Below are 14,262 nucleotides of genomic sequence, written 5' to 3' on the forward strand. Positions count from 1 at the left end.
TAAGAGGAGGCATTAAGTTACCCACCTGCAGAAGATTGGCTCAGCGCTGAGTGCTCTCAACAGATGAGTGCATCTGAGGAAGTGCTAATCACAATGTATTCTGTACAGTCTTTTTGTTGATGCAAAAAAGTTTGAGGAAATGGGGAGAAAGGAAAATGCCCCTGTCGCTTGAGTCACAGTGGGAAATACACAGGAATTGGGGTCTAGAAGAACACTGGTGTCCTGGTTATTCTCAGAATCCACAGAAAAAGAATATGCTAAGAACAGGGGAGCAGGCAGGACTGATGCCATGAAAAGAAATCTCCATCTGTGCTCTGGCCATGGTCCAGGCTGTATGACATAGCTTACATCACACAGTGCCCATTTGGATTATTTATATAACACCATAGGTGCTACGAGTGTTGTAGGAAGATGAGCTGAGTGACCTGAGAGTCTTGTGTTGAGAGTGAGACAGACACAATCCAATGATTAATTGTAAGGTGCAAACATGGGAAAGGGCAGCACTGTATCAGATGAGAAACAAAGCTCAGGAAAAGAAGCAAGTGCTGATCAGGTCCATAGAAACCGCAAAAGAAAAGGCAGAGGATTGCTAGGTGGAGACAAAGTGCTGTGAAGTAAGGGAGGCAAGGGTGAGGACTGAGAGTAGGACGGAAAGAACAGTGAGGTTAGGGAGAACTATGTGTCTCTGGGAAGTGAAGTCACGAAGACTGTGAACTTGGAAGAAAACAGGAAACTGGGTTAGAGGGGTGGTGGACTGTAATATACGTGTATAGTATGCAGCTGATTAAGCAGAAAAACTGACTTGGGATACAATATTTTCAGAAGGCATGGTCAAAAACGAGAGGCAGGATAAAGACAAAAGTGTTTGGAGTAGATTCAACCAGTGCAGTAAATGCCTGGCATGATGAGAGCTATGCAAGCTGGTTGGCACTGCTCACTTGGGGTAGGTTGGCTTGGGATGAGTAGCGTTCATGAGGTGGGAGGGAAATGCAATGTGCTAACATCCCCATGGTGATAGCTAATGGGAGTAGTGAGAAATCCACCCCCACAATGCATCCTTGCACCTTCTGCCCCCAAAAAGACCACTGAGTGCACCTCATGTCTACTAGGCTCTGAAGACCTCTTGAAAGTCAGTGGAGAGCAACAACACCTGCTCAGAACCGGATCCAAATTTAGCTGTAATAGAGCTAGAGTTAACCCACTAAACCCAATGATTCCCTGAGGGACAGTATCACAGTTGTGCAGTTTCCCACCTGCATGCATCCAGTTAAATGCCTCACCCTTAGGAAGGGAAAATGCATGCCATATGATATATAGGGCACAGCAGGGAGGCTAGATGCTATGACGGGCTGGAGACCATTGCTGTAGTCCTGCATTGTCTCTTCTCCATGCTATGTTGCAGTCATCCTTTTTTTTTTCCTCCATCGAGAAAACCGTAAAAAGACTGTTGAGGAACTACTGAAGTTTTTGCCAAAGGTAGAGCAGAACCTTTGGCTATTCAAATGCTGCCCCTTTGGGAGGCAGAAGGCAGAAGTACAGCCAGGATTGCATGTGGCAGCTCGGGAACATCTGAAGGAGCAGTACAAATGTTCACAACAGCTGCTGAACTGCAGCACAGAATCTGCCCTGTGCAGATTGGGAATGATGACTATACCATGGACCTGGCGTCAGCTGAAGGGCACAGAGTGTTCAAAAGCCTCATTTACCACACAATTCAGGTCAGAAGAAACCAGGAAGGAAATTGTTACGTGATCATTTCTTCACTGTATTGTTTACAGGATACATGGGGAAATTTTTGGCTTAATATTTTGGTAGTTCAAAAGGCAGAGCCAGCATACTTGAGAAGAACTGGCAGCACTGAATGTGGCCATAGCAAAGGCAGATTTCCATACTGACTGCCACAGAGATTACATCCTTATTCATCCCTTCAGTGGCAGTTCTGAGGGTCTCCGGCATCAAGTTGCTCCAGCTCAGGCCAGCAGAGCTATTCTGGCCGGTTTTACCTGCTTACATAAGAAGGGAAAAGATGAGATGCGACCTTGACCAGCATAACCGAGCTGGGAGCAGCCTCCAGTTCAGAAGCAGCTTTCTTGGCAGAACCACACAGTTACCTGTCTGACCTGGTTTGGTTTGTGAGGCTTCTAATGCCCTGATTTTGCACCGTGGTTGTGCTGTGGGCTGCCTACCCAGACGTGCCCATGGCTCTTAAGTCTGGATACAGAGGCCATTTTAGCCTGACTGGAGTTTCAAGGACTAAGACAGCCCAAAATATTGTTTCTCTAATGCATGTATTTATCTGGCGACAATGGAAAGAGTTACAGAGTGTTGGCCTGATTAAGCGTTCTGTTATAAGGAGCAGAGATATTCTAGTAACCCATATCACTGTCCTGTTATTATACAATGTACTTTGACAAAAAGTTCAGAACATCCTTTGGACTAGGATTAATGAAAGAAGGGCCAGCATCGTTCAAACACTATTGGATTTAGATTTTCAAAAATCAGGATAAACTATTCCTCCAGTGGCCTAATCCTATTTGCTTCATTAAAGGCCTACTGCATTGCAGGAAAATGCATTTCAGAGGACAAAATTCTTCAAACAGAAGGAAATGGCTTTAGCCTTTTGTGCATGAGAAAAAGGCAAAGAAAAAGATTATGAAAGCCAAATTATTACACATTTGTTTTGAATCATTTAAACAGCTGTAGGCATGGGCTGTATTTTTCAGCATTTTAAAAAATATTTTTTTATATGCTACAGTAGAACTGGAAAGCAGCTGATATAATTGATGCTTTTATTTCTGTACAAGGATGGTTTATTAATCACTGTTAGCAGCTCTGTGTTAATGGCTTACCCTTTCAAAAAAATGAGGAGGGATTTTTAGGGTCTCAGAAAAAGTATCTTGGCTTGATCCTTCCAGTTTTAAGCTGAAGTTGTATATCTATTACTAAGAATTCTTAAAAAACATAGATAATTGTATTAAATAACAGCCAAGAACCAAAACAGTTTTGTGCCTCAATTCTTTTAGCCAAACACAAGCTAAATTTTAAAAGCAAAATCATCCCTAGGATGGTTTCATTACTTCAATGACATACCAGTTGCATTAAGTGCAGAGCTGGGGTCATTTAGCTAGAACTTCTTGGTGAGTAAACATCATGCTCAATTCAGCTACCTCTTTTTGCTGAGACTTCACGGTCACCTCTCACCACTTCTTCTGGATGCACCTCTGTGAAATAAGTAAATTTTAATCTCTGTGACACATACCAGGGTAGACCTGATCCTTCTTCCTGAAGCACACTCTACTTTGGGTCATTTTTTCTATGAGTAATCTTACATTTGCTGTAAGGTGCTTTAAGCTATCTGTTGAAGGAGATGGTATTTACCCTTAACATTGTACATGCTATTGCCTAGTTGCTTGGGACTAAATTCAATAACCCTAGTAGGTTTCTTCTTCCAGTTTTTTACCCGAATTCATGCAGCAGTAAAATATCAAACTGAACACAGGTCTGAAGAGTTCTACGTTATTCTCCTGACCACTGCTCCATCCTTTCTTTCCTGCCTAATGAGACTTGGAGAAAAGAAGCTGGAAGGCCAGCTGGAAAGAGCTGCAAATGGCCTCTTGTTGCGGGAATGGTCATTTGTTAAGCTCTCTGCTGGCACAGGATTAGTCTTGCTGAAGACCTACTCCACAGACCTTGTGAACTGAGCCTGCTCTGTTCTTGAGGTGCATCTAAATCAAGATATATGAATTTAAATCCGAACTTGAGGATTTCCAGAATATGGAGTTGGGAGTTTGTCTTCATCAGGCCAGTTAAAATAACTCTAGGCTTTGGTTTTCATGGACAGCTGAGGATCCCACGTTGATCATGAGGAATATATAGCAACCAAAATCCTACTTAATCTAATATACCTGATGTTATATCAAGCTCAAGCTATCAGCAGAAGACCAGAACTCATTCCAGAGTTGCACCTTGACTGTAAGTCTTTCATAGTTTTTTTTATAACTATTTGTTCATAGTTATTTGTCAGGCGTGATCAGCATTTAAGCCAAACAGTGTCCTTTTCAATCAAGAAATAATTCAAGTTATTCACTGCCTCTGTGTGTTTCAACCATAGCCTGCCATCCTTGGACTCTGAGACCAAAGCAGTTGCAGTTGCTACAGGTGCACTGAAAGTTGCCAGGGAAAGTGGGAGAAGGAACTAAGCCTCAACCCAGACTTATTTTTAAAATTAAATCCATTTAAGCTTGAGAAATGACCTCATATCCTTTTTCTTGGTCCATTCTTTTCCTCTGAGGTTAATAAATAAATCAAAGACCATGCAAGAACTTCTGTATTTTCCTGTTTGACTTCTATTTTATGTTATTCAGAGAGGCAGATGCATATAGTCTGATAGGAGGCATTAAGCTCAGTGAACATTTTTCAGTTCAAAAGCTTCAACCCCCTTTAAGCAAAATACTTCAAAAAGATGAGAGAAAGAGTGATTGCCTTCTGTAGCAAACTTAGCAAACATTTTTGATACTCAGGGCACTTTCTTTCCTGCACATCAAAGGAAAACATCACTCTTCATTAAAGATATGAATTAACTTATCACAGGATCTAATTGATATTTCAATTCCAGCAAATACACTTACTTTTTTGTTCTACAGCTGCATGATATCTGACAACTCACTGAGCAGTCAGTATTGTGGAGAAATCACGATCAGTTTTGTAAAGCCTGTCAATCATTCAAAAATTCAAGTTCTCTTTAAACAGAAAAAGATTGTCTCTGAACTATATTGGACACTGTGAGTTTTAGTCTCAGGCAAAGCCAGAAATACATGAGAAAAATAAACACCCAAACAAACAATTTCTAACTACATTTCCTCAGCCCCAAAGAAGGTGATTCAATTGATTGATTCCTTCTCTGAAGTGGTTATCTCATTTTTAGCAGGAGCTTCTGGATTTTGATGTAAGCAGAAGCAAGAGCTTGTTCCTGTGTATGTGTTTAAAGAGGGAATTTAGCCTTAAGCATTCAAGGCTAAAGGAAACAATTTGTTTTTTAAAGGGTGGGAGGGGAAGAAAGTGGAACAGACTAGGTCTTCTTCCAGAACTTCAAGCTTATACATTAATTGTCCTATGACAAAAAGGATGGTGACTACTGTGGAAAATGGTCTAACACTTGCTTCAGTCCCTCAAACTCCATCTTATTTCTGTGCAAGTGTGGTGCTGGTGCCTCTGTATAAGTAAAGCAAGAAATTTAACCTAGATGAAAGGTAATCTTCTGACAAAGTATTTGATTGAGTCTCAGGAGACTTGGATTAATTTCCAGGGCCTGCTGTAGCCTGTGTGGACTTGTACACATCCCTTTCAAACTCACATTCTTAACTTTGCAATGGGGAAATAACATAATGGTAAGATATGTGATAAAGTAAATGTTTGTGTGATGACGGGGCTTTAAAAATACAGAACAGCAAAAACAGCACCACCTCCAGAATCTAAAATTAACCCAACCACGTCATAGAAAGGCTGCGTAAATAGCAGGTTTTTTTCTGGGCTTGCATCCTTTCTGTTAAAAAAAGAAAGACTGAAGTTTGTTCTATTCATTTACATTTGGGTTATCCTCGCTTGAACTGCGCTGAGGAATGTCTGTTTACCACAGGTCAAATTAATGTTCCCCTGGGAACACGCCTGAGTCACTAACAGAAGGCAGAGCACTGATTCTAGAGTGACAATCATCGCTCTTAAAATGTGCTGGATGGCGAAGATAAGACAGGGAAATATGCTTGCATTTGAACTTCAGACAAGGGCGCGTATTTTGCAAGAAGAGTTTCCAGAACATGTTGTATTTTTTCTGGTCTGTGTGGAAAATGTTATGAAGGAAAATGTAGCTTATCTCCCTAGGTGAGTTCAGGTCTTAATTCTGATGTGTTTTCTTGACTTAAGGTTTGGAAAGATTAACTTCAAAGATTTAGTTTTAGTCTGAAGTCTTTAAAATCAACTTGTAAGTCTGTGAAATGACAACCACTGTCTTTTTATTTCCTTTCCATTTTGGCAAAATATGTTTTTCTCAGATTCTTCTATTTAGTATATGCACCATTACTGTGGTCAAATCATCCCATTGGTTCTAAAGATTCACTCACTATCTCCAAGGTCCTAGAAAACTGTAACAATCACAGCTCCCAGTTGAAAAGAGCATCCTCCATTTGTTCTTGTGCCGTTCTTTGTTCTATTTTTGTCCTTTTTTTCTTCCCAGAAAGCTCCAGGCTTGATTTGATTCTCATTTGCAGAACTGCTAGTATTGCTGAAATATGATAACAGAAGCTCTCTATGTTTGACATCAAGAGACAGGGGAAAACCCTCACCCATGTTCACCTTTGCATTCCACCTCCCAAACAGCTTCTCCGTTGAAGTGATACATTATTCTGCTCTAGTACTTTCCACCAAAATTGGGTATCTTATCCTGCTGTTGCTCATACTGCCCTTACTGCTGTCCCCTTCTCTCCCTTTTCACGATTCCCTCGGGCAATGGCCTTCTGCTGCTGCCTGGGTCCTTCAGGCTGAAGGCTGGTGTCCCTCAGACCCCAGCGCCTGCTGACCTTCCCCTGTCCCAGGGCTTTTCAGCTCTGCATCAGTGGGTGGTAGTTCCCCAGGGTTTTGGGGGTAGCTCAGGTTTTTGGACAGCCAAAGCCTAAGATGAAAATACCAACTATAGTTAACATGTGGGATAGTAGCTGGCGGGCAGGGTGGACTATATTCAACCTGTGAAACGTGGCTGATGAGAGTTCATGGAGGTAGGCTGGGATCCATGGTTGCAGTGGCATCCCTGCCAAGAAGCAAACACGCTGATGGCCCTGGGGACTGGGGCTTGAGAGCAGGCTGAAGTCTCCCCATGGGGTGGCAATGCAAGGTCTGCAAAGGCCCCTGTGCCAGGGCTGGGGGAAGCCCTAAGCAGCCCTTCAGAGCTGCCTTTGTCATCTGGACGTTCAGCTTGAGACCTGCTCAATGTGGCTAAGCCAGGAATTGTTTTGACTGAGTGTCTGAGCTGGAATTCTTTGAGTAAAATTGTTTTTCTCTGCAGCCTCTTACAAGCTTGATTATTCCACTAGAGACATTTTGAGACCAATCCCATGAACATATTTTGAGCTTATTAAAAGCCTGTCTTAAATCTGGCACATACAAGCAGCAATCAATGAAAACCTGGCACTGGTACACTGAACCGCATTGTGCTGGCCATAATATTGATGTTTTTTGAAAATTTACAGCATTAAAGCAACAGTTCATTTAAAAGAAACAAGTTGGAAAGAAGCTTACACTGAAAGCAGTAAGTAAATTATATCAAATACCATATGAGCTTTGATGCAGCATAAGTAAAGCATTAAAGCCAGCTAGGGCTGTTTTGATAAAAGAGCTGTGTGAGAAGTTTTGCATACAAGTTAGTGAATTAACATAGATTTTGGTAACATAACTTTTTTTTTTTCTCAAAGATGCAGTTTTCAGAAGGTAAAGTGATAGAGAATTGTATTTAAAATTGTGTGCACAAGAGGTTAACTTCATTTCTCTGTATGAATGCTGTATTTCACCTTGTGGATGGATCCAGGTCTGTGTCTAGAATGTGATTTGACTGCTGTGTGTCATAAAACAGGACACAAGTTGTTTTGGCAGGAGGAAGATGGAAGAATAAATTTGTGCTCAAGAAAATACAGCTTTTCCTGATTGGCAAGGACTCAATGGGTTCTCAGGAACAGAGTGCAGAAAGAAACCTTTTCCCCAGCTCTGATAACAGTGGTAAATTGTAGGGTAGTTAAAAAAGGCAAATTAATACTATTTTTTTCTGTCAAACAATGTAACCAAAGCTTTTCTGCAACGTTTTTATTGCTTGACACCTATAATTTCTAGCAAGGCTGGGAAAATATCCTTTAAAAGTCTTGATTTATTTTAATCTTGAGAGGAAACTCAAATGAAATTGAAAACATTGAAAATGTTACAGTCAGCACTTACAACTTCCGCTCAAAATGCTTTTTGTAATGCATATGTCAAAGTGCACTATAAACAGCAAGCTCCACATATGTACCTAGGATGAAGTATCATTTTTTTCAGATAAGGAAGAAAAAGGCATAGAGGAAATGAACAACTTTCTCAGGATTGTACAGTCAGTCAGTGGCAGAGTAGGGAATAAAGCCTGGGTTTCACAATTTTCAAGCCCTTGTTTTAACCACTACGCAGAGATTCAGCCAAAGGCTAACCTCATTTTTCAGGTGTCGTATTGGAAAACACTATTTGTTTCCCTTAAGTTTATCTGGTGCCTACCTACTATGGGTAATGCACAGACAGTATAGTCAGAGGGTAATTTATAATGAACTCCAAGTCCTAGATGCAGAACTTGAAAGCTCCCACCCCGACAGTGCCTTCGCGTGCAACCTTGGGCAAATGACTCATTAAAACCGACCTGTGCTCCAGTCTCTGAAAACATCAGATCGAGTTAATAATTTTTCTTAGTCTCAGAGGCTCCATGACATTTGAACTGATTGTTTAGTGGAATATTCAGAGTATTTATGTACTCTGTAGTATGTAACATTTTTATATTGCTTCTACTGGACTCCATTTTAAGTGACCTGGAGAGACGGGAGGAAGATCCCTGCCTGTGAAGCAGTGAGGTTCAGTTCGCTCCCAGGTGAAATACTTCCCTGCTTTTGTCTTGGCAGACAGGAAGGACCTGTCTGTGGGGTACCAGCCTCAGCATGGGGAGCTGAGGGAGGAGAAGCTGTGCTCGCTTCACTCACCAATTGAAAATAATCCCAAAAATGCAAAATTACTACATTAGTCACCACTGTGACAGCGTACCCAAACACGCATTGTGGAGTGGCTAAATCAAATATTTAAGGGAATGCGCCTGGCATTGGCATTTGGTTCCAAAAGGATGGGCAAGTTAGAAATACATAGATAAACGGATTCCTCCGGCCTTTGTTCTAGGAGTTTGAGTGATAATAGCAATAGCAGATGGTGTTTTTTTCACTGCAGGAGGTGTCCATTTGGTTCTTACAGCTAGTGACAATTCTTAGGTGATTTTTGTTGTTATATTTTTTCTAATCCTATTTGAGTACCTGTTTTTTATGAGATTAATGGCTCGCAATCTGAGAGACTTATTTAAGATGCAGGAAGAAGGATGTATCTGACAGGCACATCTGTGCTCGGCAGTCTAAAATTGCCTCCTGTTGTGAGAGAGAAAGACAGAAAGAAGTGGCTAGAGTACACTTGAGCTGCTAACGAGCTGCTTTGTAACCTTGCCCCTGGCATTTACTAGTTGCCATTTAAAAGGCAACTTTTACTGAGCTGTTGTTGGGCTGCATTGTGCTATTTCCTATTCTAAGTGGTGCTGTCAAGAACTATATGGTTTAAGAACTCTTGTTTTTTCTTAAACGATGCTTCATCTGCAATAAAACAATTCTGCTGTCCGTTGAGGTCTGTTACAACTGCACTGAAAACCTTTCTAATAGCAAACACTTTTCCAGGGAAACTCATTCATATTTGAGTTTATTTCCCCTGGAAGTGAGACGCTGAGAGCACTGACTGAAAACAAGCATTGTATTAGACAGGTATTGTGATGGGCTTGCTCTCCTTCAGTCACACGTCGTAAATCTCCATGGAAGGCATAGAGAAATGGGGGTGTTTTTTACCTAACGGTGCATGGCTGTTTGTTGAATGGCTGTTTTATCTTTTGGAGAACAGGTTCTGACGGCTTGCAGGGTCTCTTGGAATCCCATGCTCCTAAAACAAACTCCGTGTTATGAAAGAACTCTTCACCAGACAATTGTATAGTGAGGGCCAGCTGCACAACACCTAATTTCTGCTAAAATCTATAATGGATGAGGATCTAAATGTTCGTACAGAGCTGGGCCCAACTGGCAGAACATGAAGAGGAAACAGCTGGGGCGGGGGATGCTCTAGCAGTGCTTGTTTGTGAGATCTCAATATATATTTCTCAGACTTCCAGCCACAAAAAAAGTGAAAAAAGCATTTTTTGAATATATATTTCACAATATTCTGCACCTGCAAAGGGCTGCGAAACAGAAAGGTCAGGGGATTCTTGTTTTTTCCAGCTATTTTCAGACTGAAAACCAAAGTTGCTGCTGTGACTGTAGTGCAGGCAAGATAGCGTTGCCTTGGCTGGCTCAGACAGCAACAGCTGCCCAGCCTTGGCGGTATGGCACCAGAGCTGCAGTGGAAGTGTATACAAAATTAGATGTGGCCCTCTTGATGAATGCTCATTTTGATCACCTACCAGAGTCACTGGCAGCAAGTCATGAGGATATCAGTCCCATCTGCAGTAACGTACAGGATTTGCAGAGAGCTTCTCCAGGTACCATACTGACTTAAGTACTTTCTCTGATGAATTAGTCCATCCGTTCCTTTCCAGCAAGCAGGCACAGATTATTAAGGCTGCACCAAACTCACAGTTTTAAGAAGAAGAAAAGCCAAATGTCAAACCCGTGCTACTAGGCCACTACTTAGAAGCTCCGAATAATTTAGAACCAAATAATCTACTTGGCAGCCTGGAATATATTTTTTCTCTTCTTATGGTCAGACCTTCACAACCCTCTGTAAAAAGTAAATTGGTTTACACAGTTAAGTCAGTACAAATATGATGGATGTCTGACACTTCATGCTACTCTCTACATGCAATAAATCATCCTAAAATGCACTTATGCTGCCCTCTGAGTGTGCTTTCTCGATGCCACAACAGCACTGCCAAAGTATTTCCAGAGCATACTGATGAAAGCTCAATAATCCAGCACACTGGGCCTGGATATATGACTGTATTTGAAACAGAACAGCAAACTTGGCTCAGATGTATTCGTTTTTAATGGCATTTGATTAATTTCATCTGGTCACAGACATATGCAGTCAGCACACAGAACCAAAACAGGATCCAAGTTACTAAAGAGTCCAGATTACTGAAGAAGAGGAAAGGTAACCTGTTAACAAGGAGGGAGAAGGTAAAAATACTGCTAAGGAGAATGATACAGCTTTACAATTAATTCTACTAGCAGACGACTCGGCCCATAAAATGCTAGAAACCGATGTAACAGAGCTGATGGTTGCAGTGGTTAATTAAACACCAACCCAGCAGTGGGGCAGGTAACTCCGTTGGTCAGGCAGAATATCCCAGGCCAGCACCAGCTCCCTCATGGACAGAACCTGAGCAGTTCATTTCCCACTGCAATATTTTTAGTATCTATATGCTGATCAGCTGTTCAGATCAGATAAACTCCTAGTCATCTGGGGATGTTGGTCCAGTCGGAAGAAGAGAGCAACACAGCAGTATCCAAATATCGAATAAAAGCTTCTGGTAACATGGTTCCTCTCCCTACCCCTAACAATTTTTAGTTGGGAGTTCTAAGTAACGTTTTTCCCAAAAAGAGACCAAATTTTATAATAGTAGACTCATACTTGGCAAATTTTTTCCCCTTCCAAGCAGTGTTTTTTTCAATTACATTTTGTTGATTGCAAACATACCAGCAAGGAGTTGTAGATCCGGTAGTTTACCAGGTGGATGAATACAGCCTGGCAAGCTCCAGTCTGTTGATCATGTAGGATGAAGAAGGGTTTAAGAGGTAGCTGGGTAATCTGCAAGGAACAAACCTTGCAAGTTTTCTAAGCACAAAAGCCCTGTTGTAGTCTGCAGGAGACCAAGTGCTTCCAGGGTAGCTTCCAAGTGGGGTGGAAGGGGAAGAGTGGGAAACTTTCCTTTTTGGGATACATACAATTTCCTCTTTTACATTCGGAAAACAATTGGGGTAATTGAATTGGATGGGTGCTCTGTTTTCCTCCATAATGATCCCATTCCTACACTGAGATAAACTACAGGCTTTAGGCCTCATAGTTAGTCCCCTTGGAAACCAGATTATTTCCTTTTAAAACAGAGCACACCAATTATCCTCTAAATAGTTTCGATTATTGTACTTACCCACATTGCAACAAAAGATGTATTATCCACCCTATCATGTACAGTTGAGCTTCATCCTTAAAAGATACTGGCAGATTTGTATGAAGGACTCACGCAATAGCCTCCTTCAGTCACATAATTAAACAGCCCGGAAGCAGTGATGAGTAATGTATGTGATATATTAGTATTGCGCAGCATAGCTTCATTTTCAGCCACCTTTCAAAGGTCCCGTATTCTCAGCAGTCATCACAGAGTATTTGCAACCAGTGTTCAGCCTTCTGCATAAAGGACCTCGGTGTTAAAGAGGGTAGAAAGAATTCAGCTGACATGAAGACTCATATCTCCAAAGTCATTTAGGTTCCTAACACCCACTAACTTAAGAGTGACTTGGATATTTCAGTGCCTGTGGGAAAATATGTCAGAGAGATTTTCAGAGATTTTTCAACATGAACACAGACAGATGAGTACTGTTCAGGAAGGGAATTGCTCTGTCCTAGGAGAATGCATTTGATTTTCTGGGCTCATAAGTACAGTGGGTATATGCAGACTACAGCAGTGGAAAGCTGTGTGAGATTTTGTCTGATTTTTTGTCTTTAAACATCAGGCAGCAGGTACATATAACCAGATTTTCCATTTATTTATCCACTCTTGGAGTTACTGGTGGATAAACAAATAATTCCTCCCGATAGTGACGTTTCAGATATGAAAAAATACTTTATTGGGTGTTTGTTCACATACTGTGAGGCATCTCAGTAGACATTAAAAGTATCTCAGTAGTTACTACTTATTTAGCTTGGAGAGATATTCTTTACGCTAGGCACTATAGACATACATGGAAAATACAACCTTACCTCAGAGACTGACAATCTAATGTCTAAACATTTCTGTCTTTTGTGCTTTTTAGAACAATAACATAAAGGCTAGGATTGAACACATACAATTTTATCTTTCATGGGAAGCCTTTCAGTCTTCCAGAAAAAATGCACTTTTGTTAGAGGTGTTTTGTCTTCCTTTGGAAGACTGTTTGGAGATCAAGCGACACACCAGAGGCAGAATCAGCTGTTTACAAGAGCATAACTCTCCGAGTTTCCTTCTCTCACTAGCTGGTTAAAGGTGTTTAGTCTTCATTGTAATGGCCAAGATAACACTGTATTATTAAGAAAAAATCTACTGGGTCTGTATTAAGCTGCAACCTGTTACACCTGGGCCAACAGGCAGTGAAGTCTGAGCTCTGATTTGGCAGTTCTGTCTCTTCTCTCTCTGTTTGAGCCATACTCATGAAACACCTGTGGTGACTTCAGTGATGCTGTTGCTGAGCTCATCTGTTGCCACTGAAGTTGTGGTGCAAATAAGTGAACCTGCAGGTAGGAAAAAGAGGTTCCTCTCTTGCTAAAAACGGAGTCCTGAAAGCTTCATCCAGAGCCTGCTAGGTGTGTTAAGGGAAAAATGACGCTGGGTGTTCACAAATGGGGATATCCATACATAACAAGTTTCTTTCTTTTTGGGCTACTTATTTCTGGGAAGACATAATTATCTGGTTCTGACTGCTGTCAGCGGTACAGCATGTGCCTTTGCCCCCCCCCCCAAATCCTTTTACTATTCACTTTCTATGGTGAACAAGCTGTAGGGAGCTCAATCGGCTACTCTTGCAAAAGGTCTTTAATTGCACAAAATAGGTTGCTTCCCTCCTCTGTCATTTTCATATTCAGAGAGTGATTAACTTGTCTGGCTGCTTTTCTGACCCCACCGACCCTCATCTCTTCCAGGTGAACTGCCATAGCTGCCATGTTAAAGTAGCTTGCTAATCCCCGTCAAAAGAGCTCAATTAGAGAAATGTGGTTAAAATGGCAAATGCAGAAGTGAGAGAGAACATGTTTGTGTGTGACTATGACATTATACATCAGAGGCCTACAAAAGACTGAGGTGATAATTGCCTGTCTAAAAAACTGGCAAGTATTTTAATGCAGCCTGTGCCTTCACGTGGGTCTGCCTTGCTTGGTGACATGTACTGCTCATTGATTTGTTTCAGCGATATTCCCTTGGCTCGTTTCTTACAGTCATTTGAAACCCAGCTAATATGAGAAGGAAGAGGCAGTTTATTACAGTAAGCATGAATTACCTGCAAGGAATACCTGGGTATTCTGTTAACCAAACTTGGTGCACTCCTTTTGTCTTTGCACAGGTCCTAAAAGCAGTTGGAGTTGTTTTTAAAAGGCCAATGACTTTATTCTCCTTGAGCTGTGTTGGTTTTCCTTATGGTCCTCTCTACTGTTTTCAAGGCGCTATAAATGTCCCCAGGGTAATTGTGATATGACCAGAGGTGCTTGCTATTGAGCTCTTTC

Source organism: Charadrius vociferus, unplaced genomic scaffold (genome assembly GCF_000708025.1).
Source record: "Charadrius vociferus isolate BGI_N301 unplaced genomic scaffold, ASM70802v2 scaffold444, whole genome shotgun sequence".
NCBI classification, from domain to species: Eukaryota; Metazoa; Chordata; class Aves; order Charadriiformes; family Charadriidae; genus Charadrius; species Charadrius vociferus.